This window comes from Lathyrus oleraceus, chromosome 5 (genome assembly GCF_024323335.1).
Source record: "Lathyrus oleraceus cultivar Zhongwan6 chromosome 5, CAAS_Psat_ZW6_1.0, whole genome shotgun sequence".
Classification (NCBI taxonomy): domain Eukaryota; kingdom Viridiplantae; phylum Streptophyta; class Magnoliopsida; order Fabales; family Fabaceae; genus Lathyrus; species Lathyrus oleraceus.
The window spans coordinates 417,399,051-417,410,467 of NC_066583.1; the positions used below are offsets into that span (position 1 = coordinate 417,399,051).

General features: G+C 38.8%; 1 pseudogene; it reads right to left on the reverse strand.

The window, feature by feature from the left end:
• Nucleotides 1–10,863: 10,863 nt before the first annotated feature.
• Nucleotides 10,864–10,963, reverse strand: LOC127089289 (uncharacterized; annotated as a pseudogene).
• Nucleotides 10,964–11,417: the final 454 nt, after the last annotated feature.

Genomic DNA, 11,417 nt, shown 5'->3' on the forward strand with positions numbered 1-11,417 from the left:
TCACAAAGCATCGATACACCTATGGAGGAATTAGAGCAGGAAACACAAGTAGTTGTGGAAGAGCAACCTGCTCAAGTAGAACAAGACCAGCGTAGGTCAAGCAGGATACGTCACCTACCTGAGAGATATGGATATCTTATAACAGATTAAGATGAGCCTGTGACCTACCAAGAGGCCATAACTGGTCCCGAGTCTGAGAAGTGGCTAGAAGCCATGAAATCTGAAATGGATTCCATGTACACAAACCAAGTTTGGACCTTGGTAGAGCCTCTTGTAGGAGTCAACCCTATAGGATGCAAGTGGGTCTTCAAAAAGAAGACTGACATGGATGGTAAGGTACATACCTATGAGGCAAGACTGGTTGCAAAAGGATATAAACAAATTCATGGGGTTGACTATGATGAAACCTTTTCACCAGTTGCAATGCTTAAATTTGTTCGGATTTTACTTGCTATCGTTGCATATCATGATTATGAAATATGGAAGATGGATGTCAAAACTACTTTCCTTAATGGGAATCTTCTTGAGGATGTGTACATGACACAACCTGAAGGATTTGACATACCAGAAGAAGCCCAAAAGATATGTAAGTTACAAAGGTCAATCTATGGATTGAAGCAAGCTTCCAGAAGCTGGAATCTTTGTTTTGATGAAATAGTAAAACAATATGGATTCATCAAGAACGAAGATGAGCCTTGTGTCTACAAGAAGGTTAGTGGGAGCATGATCGTTTTCCTAGTATTATATGTAGATGACATATTACTCATTGGAAACGATATCCCTACCCTGCAACAAGTAAAGTCTTGGTTGGGGAAATGCTTTTCTATGAAGGACCTAGGAGAAGCAGCCTATATATTAGGAATCAGAATCTATAGAGATAGATCACAAAAACTGCCTGGCCTAAGTCAGAGTACGTACATAGACAAAGTGCTGAGACGTTTTAATATGCATGATTCCAAGAAAGGATTCATACCTATGCAACATGGCCTGTGTCTATCAAAAACACAATCCCCTTCAACTGAGGAAGAAAGGGATCGCATGAATAAGATTCCATATGCATCTGCAATAGGATCTATCATGTATGCCATGTTATGTACTCGACCAGATGTCTCGTATGCTTTAAGTGCAACGAGTAGGTACCAGTCTGATCCTGGTGATGCCCATTGGGTAGCTGTCAAGAATATCCTTAAGTACTTGAGAAGGACTAAGGACTCATTCTTGATATATGGAGGTCAGGAAGAGTTGGCTGTATTTGGATACACCGATGCTAGCTTCCAGACAGATAAGGATGACTTTAGATTGCAATCTGGTCACGTGTTTTGTTTAAACGGTGGCACTGTGAGCTGGAAAAGTTCAAAGCAAGATACAGTTACTGATTCTTCAACCGAGGCCGAGTATATTGCTGCCTCAAGTGCAGCAAAGGAAGCTGTTTGGATCAAAAAGTTCATTAGTGAACTTGACATAGTTCCTAGCATTGTGGATCCTATTGGTCTCTATTGTGATAACAATGGTGCTATCGCACAAGCTAAGGAGCCTAGATCTCACCAACGATCCAAACACATACTTAGGCGTTATCACCTCATTCAAGAGATAATAGATAAAGGAGATGTGAAAATATGTAGAGTACCTACACTCGACAATATTGCTGACCCATTGACAAAGCCTCTTGCGCAGCAAAAGCATGATGGCCATACTAGATCTATGGGCATTAGGGATATGCCTGATTGGCTCTAGTGCTAGTGGGAGATTGTTGGTGTAAGCCCTAGAGGCCAATACTTTTGGTACTTGTATCGAATTATTTATTAATAATAAAAGACATTTTTCTTTATTATGTTTGTTTAATAAAGTCCCTGGAATAGATAGTCCGTTTAATGTATCAAGTATGACTTAATCATGAGATCACATTAAATATAAGGACACTATTCTTAAAGTATCCGTAGTCAAGCTTTATTGTGAAGTGGGATAACATTAAAGCATGAAGACTATTATGTTTGTAGACTGATGATCACGTCTATGGATCATGGATAAAGAGTTATCAAGTCTTAAACATAGGTATGAATATTAAGAGTAATATTCATACTGGATTGACCCGCTATGAGAATACTATATAGAATGTTATGCAAAGTGTCATAAGTTATTCTCATGGTGATAATGGTGTATACCACTCTTCGACCTGAAACCACTATGGACCCTAGATGTAGAGTCGAGTGCTTTATTGTTGATCCAACATTGTCCGTAACTGGATAAGCATAAAGACAGTTGATGGGTACTCCACGAAGCATGCTAAGGGACATGAGTGACCTAGATGGAATTTTCCCATCCTGTGTAACAGGTTAAATGTCTATGGGCCCAATATTGAACTGGACAAGGATGACACGGTCTATGCCTTGTGTTCAATATAGACATAAGGGAAAAAGGGTAATTATACACATAATTATTATCACATAAGGATTTGTCAGATCACATGACATTTTCGTGTCTTGGGCAGCAGTGATGTGTCGCTAGATACCGCTCACTGTTTATTATGTTAAATGCGTGATTTAATATAATTGCCAACGTCGCGAAAACCTACAGGGTCACACACAAAGGACGGATTGATGAGAAATAGAGTAACTAAGGAACACCGTAAGGTACGGTGCACTTAAGTGGAATACGAAATATGGTAAGGTACCACATGCTTAAGTGATTTTGGGCATATTATAAGATATGGACCAAAATACACTTAAGTGGGCTTTTTAGCTTGAAGCCCACACAAGTGGTTCTATAAATAGAACCCTTGGGTAGAAGCATTGTCACTCTTGCATTCCGTTTCTCTCTCTCTTAATCAAAGCCTTCATTCGTAGCAGCTAGCACTGAGATTGAAGGAATCCGTTCGTGTGAACTGAGTAGAGACGTTGTCATCGTTCAACGTTCGTGATCGCCACAAGAGGTAACGATTCTATCACTGATCATGCCCATTCGTAAGGATCACTAAATGGAGAAATTTTTAAATTCCGCTGCGCCTTGGATGTCAATTCTCCTTCATGCATTGTGTACTAAGCTAGCAGTTAGATAATGGAATTACAAAGCAATATCTCCCTAAGGTAGCACTATGAATTAACCATTCTTGCAATAAAAGATTACAAGTCTTCGGAAACTCCAATTTGCATAGGTCAATCACACAAGTCCAAGTCCAAGTGCAAGGGTACTAAAAGAGTCCTCTAAGTCTCCAAGCTTAGGCCATACACAAAGTGCATAGTCCTTCATGATATGCTAAGGTCATACACAAAGTCCGTAGTCGATATGTCCATAACTCCATGCTTAGGTCTTAATGAAGATGAATCAAGTATTTTTATGTCCTTTCCACTTTTATCATGTTTTTGTTCATTGAATGAATATCAAGATGAGGGTGAAGAATGACAATGATGAATGAGTATTATGATACAAAGTAAAGAAACATGGCAAGAACTTAAATGTTATAAGTTAGGTGCATAATGTAAATGTTAGAAGTTAGAATGCGAAAATGAAAATGTTAGGACTTAGATGTTAGAAATTAGTAGTTAGGATTAATCGAAATCGAAAGAATATAAGAGAATTGAAATAATATCAAATATCAACATTAATATTCTAAAGAATCAAATAACTAGAATTAGCATTCTAAAATCATATCAAATCCTAAAATTAAATCTAAAAATCAATATCTAAAAATATATCAAAAAACAATATCTAAAAATTATAAACTATATTCTAGAATTAACCAAACTAATCCTAAAACAATATGCAAAATGTTGATGCATGGTCATGCTGTATTTGGGTACACCAAGTGTGTTTGGGATTTTGTAAGGAGTGGGACAGGTTAGACCTGATGGTGGTATATTGTCTTCAAAGGGTTGATGGAACAACAATTGTCATCATTAAAGGATTGACGGAAAAGGAATGTCGTCACCAAAGAGTTGATGGGAAATAATGAATAAGTAGTGACATCGTCAAAGGGTTGACGGAAAAGTCAATTATCATCGTCAAAGGGTTGACGACAAATGAATATCGTCACCAAAGGGTTGATGGAAGAGAACTTGTCATCGTCAAAGGGTTGACGGAAAAACCACTTAGGTAATATCGTAAACAAAGAGTTGATGGAAAATCCGCATAGGTAATATCATTGTCAAAGGGTTGATGGGAAATTAATTGTCATCGTCAAAGGGTTAACGAAAAAGAATATCGTCATCAAAGAGTTGATGGAAAAACAATTACCATCATCAAAAGGCTGACGATAAAGGAATATCGTCATCAAAGGGTTGATGGGAATGATAGTCATCATCAAAGGGTTGATGGGAAGGATAGTCATCATCAAAGGGTTGATGGAAAATGATGGATGTTGTATGCATATGATGCATGTTAATTTAATGAAATCTTCTCTTCTCGGCGAGAGAGGTTTTTTGATATGGAACTTCCTGCCTCGACAGGAAAGTTATGCATGTATGTTGTATACAGTGCATTCGGAAATGCAAGCAGGTGATTAGTTTTTGGATTGGTCTCCCTATTTTGAAAGTGAGATCTTTTGGGTACCAATATTGATTGGATTTGAATTTATGATGATGCCAGTAGAGTGGACTCTGGTTTTTTTGGTAGTTTCCAATATGGATTGGATTTTTGGTTTGTGAAAGGATTTGACTTCTTGACACTCAATATTTGATTATGCTATGACCGGAAGATAAATATGGATGATCTTGGTGCCCCAAGTTTGATCCTCAGTTGAAGTTGTGTCTTTATTCTCAAGAGAACTTCCACTTCTTTGCCTGATAGGCCATGACAACTTGCAAATGATTGCATGAGCGCAATGATGTAAGCAATGCACAATGATTGTGCTCTTGCTCTTCCCTAAGGCCTCTTGTCAAGATATGATGTTGTACTAGCATAATCTTTCGACACTCGTTATGAACTCAACTTTTACCAGCGTCTGGCATAGTCTGTTCGACTAACTTGAAAGCATGAAGAGAATCTGCCCCTCTATAACTTGCTTTCCCCGGTTTGTAGGGTATTCAAAGGAATCCTCGTCGAAAGGAAACCTTGGGAAGGATTATACCATGACATTGTCTGAGGTGATTTTCTCCAGAGTCTGAATCTGCAGTGGTCTGCCCTTGCATGGACCCTTGAGGGAATTGCCCCTAATTAACTGAGCATTGATGACTTGTCTCCTTGATTATTGATGCCTGGAGATTTGTTTTAGACTACCCAACTCTTAGGTCAACATAGTCATTGGATGCCATGCCCCTGATCCATAGGGTTATGAGGCGACCTTGATTCAGGTTAGCCTCAACGAATGTTCAAGCTCCTCTCTGACCGATCCTTGGAATTTCCTTGATGTCAAGTACTGACTTGCAGTTAAAATTGTTCAAATGACAATGACTATTTTAATGTGACATTCATGCAAGTTTTTTAAAAGAATCATTTATTTGATATGTAGTAACATGTGACGAGTGGACCATTAGTCCAAACGTAGTGCTGATTTGGCTAGCGGGAAAGATACATCAAAAATATGATATCAACACAGAAGATTAGCAAACATCCAGGAGTCAGTTTACGCAACCTTTCTGTAGTATGCTTTTTAGAATAAACCATGCTTCAATTAGGTCTTTTGGGGGTTGTAACGTGTCCTGGTTCACGGTTATCGAAACAAAGAATATAAGGCTCAAATTTAATTTTAACCCACCCCTTCTTCGTGATGTTCTCCAGTCCTACATTCAACTAATTTAACATACATATTCGTCTTCCAAGAGAGTTTGACGGTTTAAGAATGAAGATGATGATTCAAGGTTCGCTTGAAATGGCAGTCACCTTATTTTTCATGGATGCCGGTGACCTTTAGATTCCTGATATAGTGGTCACCGAATCTTGCTTTGCCTTTATTGAGGATTTAACGTCCTCTTTTTATTTCTTTGTTTTTTTATCCCTAATTTTTGCCTGGACCGTTTTTTCGAAGTTTTTTGGTCCACCGGGATTACCCTAATTTTCACCTAAGTCACCCCTTTTGGGGTCCGACTTAGCGGATTTTTTCTTTTCCCTTTTTTTTCTTCCGATTTTGCTAAAGGCTTGTGACTGCCAAGTCATTGGTTATTGAAGAACCACCATCATAATTTTTGGATTTCTTATGGTTCTTTAGACACTCCAGGACGTGTGCGAAGAACATCATGTGGTTGATCCCTATATGGGATACTTCGTCTTGTAATCCGAGTGCATAGTTAAATTATCCGAACACTACCCTGCCCCAGGTTAAGCGTTAGGGTTTTTAGATCAAAAAGAAACACCTACTACTAAGCTCTAAGTGGTTAACTATGGATTAACTCCTTATCTCTCCAGTGTTTGGGGATTTGAAACAATGCATGTACATCCTCAATAAGGTTTTATCCGAAAGCATACTATCAACAATTATGGGTATCTTGTTTTCGCCATGCTCCCTCAAATCTTTGCTAAAACAACAGTTTGATAAAGGAAATAGAGAGCTATTTTTGCTATTTTTGCTATTTTTGCAAATAAATGAGAAAAGGTGAGTGAATACGAATGGATTCGTTCAAAACATGCATGCTCTTTTTATTAACAATTCCATTTATAAACAACAATGTTCAAAAGCAAGTAGAACTTAACAGTAAAGAAACTACAAATGTAAAGTAATGATGTGATCTACGGATTGCCACTGTTGGGGAACTAGGTTTTCCTCTTTCGCTTTGTTGCTGGACTAGCCTTCTTCATAGTGTTCCTCAAGACCAATATGAGGAATATCATGCACTGATGGACCCTCATGACCAGATGAAGGATTATTGTTGATTCGAAGACCTTGAGGCGCAAATGAGAACATCTTGGAGTCAAGCAACTTTTGTACCTGGCTCTTCAGCACTTTACAGTTTTCAGTTGAATGCCCCTGTGCCCCAGCATGGAAGTCACATCGGGCGTTGAGTAAAAGCATGATGGGTATGGAGGAATAAATGGATGCAATTCCTTCGACATTATCAATCCACCTTTGATCAAATATGGTAGTACTTGACTGTATGACATTGGAAGTAGATCAATATGCCTCTCTGGCTTTCTTGGCCTTTGTCGAGTGTGTTGACGTTGCTGATGCGGAGTTTGCTGTTGATACCAGAGAGATCCTTGGTTTTCAAAAGGGTATTGACCATGTGGAGGGAATGACGTCTGATATGGAGCTTCCCAGATTGCATTAATTTCCTCCCCCTCTTCCTCTTGGGAACTAACAAGGGATTCACTCTCACGAGTCTGAATGTTCGAGACGTCTTGAATCTTTCCACTATTGAGCATGCTCTCGATGCGTATTCCAACTGACACCAAGTGAGAAAAATTAGATAAAGTATTGCCTATCACCCTTTCGAAGTACGGACCTTGCAAGGTATCCATGAATAAGTCAACCAATTCTTTCTCTAGAAGTGGTGGTTGAACGCGAGCAATTAACTTTCTTTATCTTTGGGCATACCCTCTGAAGGATTCGTTGTTCTCTTGAGGTAAACCTTGCAGCTGTAAGCAGCTGGAGCCATGTCTAAATAATATTTGTACTTCCTTAAAAAGGTGCTAGCCAGGTCCAACCATGATTGGATGTGGCACCTTTCTAGCTGCATGTACCAACTCAATGATGCCCCACCCCAACTGTCCTGAAAATAATGAATCATTAGTTTATCATTGTGAGCATATAAAGTCTTTTTTTTAAAACATCACTAAATGTTGCTTTGGACAACTACCCCCTTTGTACTTTTCGAAATCCGGTGTCTTGAACTTTGGAGGTATTATTAGGCCAAACACTAAACACATGTCTGAAGCATTCATACCGAAGGAATCATTCCCCTATATGGCTTTAATCTTCTCTTCTAACACTTGAAATCTTTCAGCAACCTCCACATCTCTTGGATCCTGGGTTTTCACCACTGGGATTTCCCCTTGGGAATTTGGTGCAACGAATGCAAAACTATGATACTCAACAACATCATGATATGAGGAGTGTCCATCTTAGACAATGGATTCTCTTGTATAACCTGGTTCTCAACAGGGATCTACACAAGCTGAGTTTGAGCAAGATTATTTACTCGAGGTGGAATGACATTCTCAGTGACTACAGTCCGTTGAATGTTGTTCTCTCTCCTTGCCAAGGTTGTCATAACTTCCACAAGTTGATCCAACTGGTTCTTCATCAAATCAACATTCGTCCTTAATGCAAACTGGTTTTTCTCCATGATCTTTCAAGTCCAATACGAGTGTCAGGAAATCAACTGTGGAATATGGACAAAGGATGGATGAGATTTTTTGGGGGGGTTGGAAATATGATATGCAAAAATGATGCATGAATGCATGCAATTTTTTTTAGTTTGATGTATGAATGAATGAACGGACAAAATTCAGGCATATGGATTCAAAAGTTTGAGGTATGGATGGAGGATAACACTGATTACTTTCCATATCACGGGTCTCACCAGTTATGATCTACGGTTATAAATGATAACATGAAATTATATCATATTTTAGGACTTAATTCAATTAAATTTTATCATTATTTATTCCAGTTCACTTCATTTTATTAGATATTATGCGGTATTTTCTTCCTATTTGTCTCAGGTGGCTTATTTTGAAGCGCAAGTAAAAATGGAAGAAAAGGAGGTGCAAAAAGAGAGAAAATGAACCAAATGTCAAAGCCCAGCCCAAAGTACAAGAACACAGGTGATGTGCCTGTGACGGGCGTCACAGAGGCTGTGACGAGCGTCACGCCTTGCACACTCCTGTGACGAACGTCACACATGGTGTGACGAACGTCACACCAGTCCCCTACATTTTTGGCGCAAGCAACGCTTCAGAGACGTTGAGGGAGAGTTGAAGCCGATGTCCACGCCTAAATACTTTGCACGTTGAAGACCTTTGGAAGCGGAAGCAGTTACTCAAGGCACCAATATAAATAGCCACTTGCCAAACCTAAAAGGGTTCCCGGGTTTTTTCCACAATTTTCTTTGCCGTTTTCGCTTTTGCATATTTTCTTTTCCAGCAGCTTAGGCATTGTTTCTTTATTATTTTTACGAGTTCTATACTATTTCCCTTGCAATTTCTATTTTCCTTTTTAGCATTTAGTCAATTCCTTTCGCACAATAGTTTCTACACCGGAAACTATTGTGTACCTTTTTACCGGATCTAACCTTACGTTAGAATCTAGTTTTTATTTCCTTCGTTTTAATTTGTTGTTTAATTGAAGAAACCAAGAACAAATCCTACCGGCTTGTGGTGGAGTGTTCAAGACTACTGTTTAACTTATTCAGGTTCTTTAGTTATTATTTAATGCTTTGTTTTATTATTTATTTATATTATCTGCCTGGGATGAGTCTGTTTATGCATGATAAGTATTTTAGTTTGTTTAGCATGTCTGGCTAATTCGCTTAGATATCGGTATGTAAAGTAAGCGGAATAAGGGATCAGGACTAAGTCGGTTTAACTAAATTTAAAATTAAAATCACTCTTTTTACGGTCTCAATTTACAGGTTTAATAATAAAGGTTTTTACGAAAGTAAAAGACATAAAGAAGTTAAAATCAATAGAGCGAGAGTTTGAGGTTTTAACTGGACAGTGTAAATTAGACATTAATTCTAGATCAGGGCGAGAGCAAGTTTTAGAGTTAATTAAATTCCGATCTTTTCCAAAAAGTATTTTTAAAGATTGAATGTGAGGACGAGAGTTAAGCATTCAAATTTAATTATATAACCTAAGTCAACAGAGCGAGAGTTTGAGATAAGGGTGTTTAAACGGTCAGTGTTTTCTTGAAAAGAGTTTCTATGGATTGTATTGCTTTCAAAAAATGGTTTTTGACTTAATTATAAGTGACAGCTACATTAACATAAAATCATGGTTTATTCAACAGAGCGAGAGTTTGAGATAAAACTTTTAATCAATAAAGTCAACTGAAAAGATTTATTTTAAAACCAGGAGACCGACAAAGGATTGATTCCCTAATTACGACGAACTACATACCGATATCCGCTTTATTAATATTTAATCTAGATCTCAGTTTAGTTTTTAGCTTTTTCCCAAACAATCAAACATTATCCACCTTAGCTTTACGAAGTAACCTTAGATAACGGTATATCGATTCATAAGTCCCTGTGGGATCGATATCTTTTAAAACTACGCGATAGAACTGTGCACTTGCAGTTTGTACCCCATTCTCGACTCACGACGTCGAGCGATCAAGTTTTTGGCGCCGTTGCCGGGGACTTTTATTTAATCAATATCGTAACTCTTCCGTTACGCTGTAGAGACTAAGGTTTCTTTTTCTTCTATTCTTTCTTTCGTTGATTTGTATGCCACGCACTCGCTCACAAGGCGAACCGCTCTATTTACGAATCAACGATATCGAACTATATCTCCGAGTCCTACGACGAATCCGGGAATATCGTGCTGCAAATAATCTCCCTCCTGTCGAACTTCCTGATTTCAAAAATATTTTCCCTTCGATAACCGAGATGGCAGAACCAGCTCGTGCTCTTAGAGATTACGCCGCTCCATCACAAGATGAGCCGCATTCAAGTATTGCTCCACCCGCAATCGAAGCAAACAACTTTGAACTTAAACCTTCGTTGTTGCAGGCAGTGCAACAGAACCAATTCTCTGGAAATCCTACCGAGGATCCAAACCTTCATTTATCCGTATTTGTCCAATACGCTGATACTGTTAAGGCTAATGGTGTCACTTCAGAGGCAATTCGACTTCGTCTTTTTCCTTTCTCATTAAGAGATAGCGCTAGAAGATGGCTTCAGTCTCTCCCTTCCAACTCTGTCACCACATGGAACGAGTTAAAGAAAGTTTTTCTTGCCCGATACTTTCCGCCAAGCAAAACAGCTATGTTAAGAGCCCAGATAAACGGATTTAAACAGAAAGACAACGAGTCTCTTTTCGAAGCATGGGAAAGATACAAAGACATGATGAGACTTTGCCCACACCATGGTTTGGAAGACTGGTTAGTAATTCACACATTTTATAATGGTCTCTTGTACAACACAAGGTTAACAATAGACGCCGCTGCAGGTGGTGCATTAATGAACAAACCTTATGCTGATGCTTACCAGCTTATCGAGAGCATGGCCCAAAACCACTATCAGTGGGGAACCGAACGAACAATGGTGGAAAAACCTCAAACGAAAACTGGCATGTACGAGATAAGTAACCTTGATCACGTCAATGCAAAAGTGGATGCTTTGGTCCAGAAAATTGAAAGTTTAAATGTATCACCTCCAGCCGCCGTGGCTGCTGTAACTCAGAATTGCGAGGTCTGTGGAATCCAAGGTCACACTCCTACGGATTGTCAACTCTTGACAGGAATCCAAGCAGAGCAAGTGAACTATGCTCAAGGAAGCCCCTACTCGCATACCTATAACTCAAATTGGAAGAACCATCCAAACTTT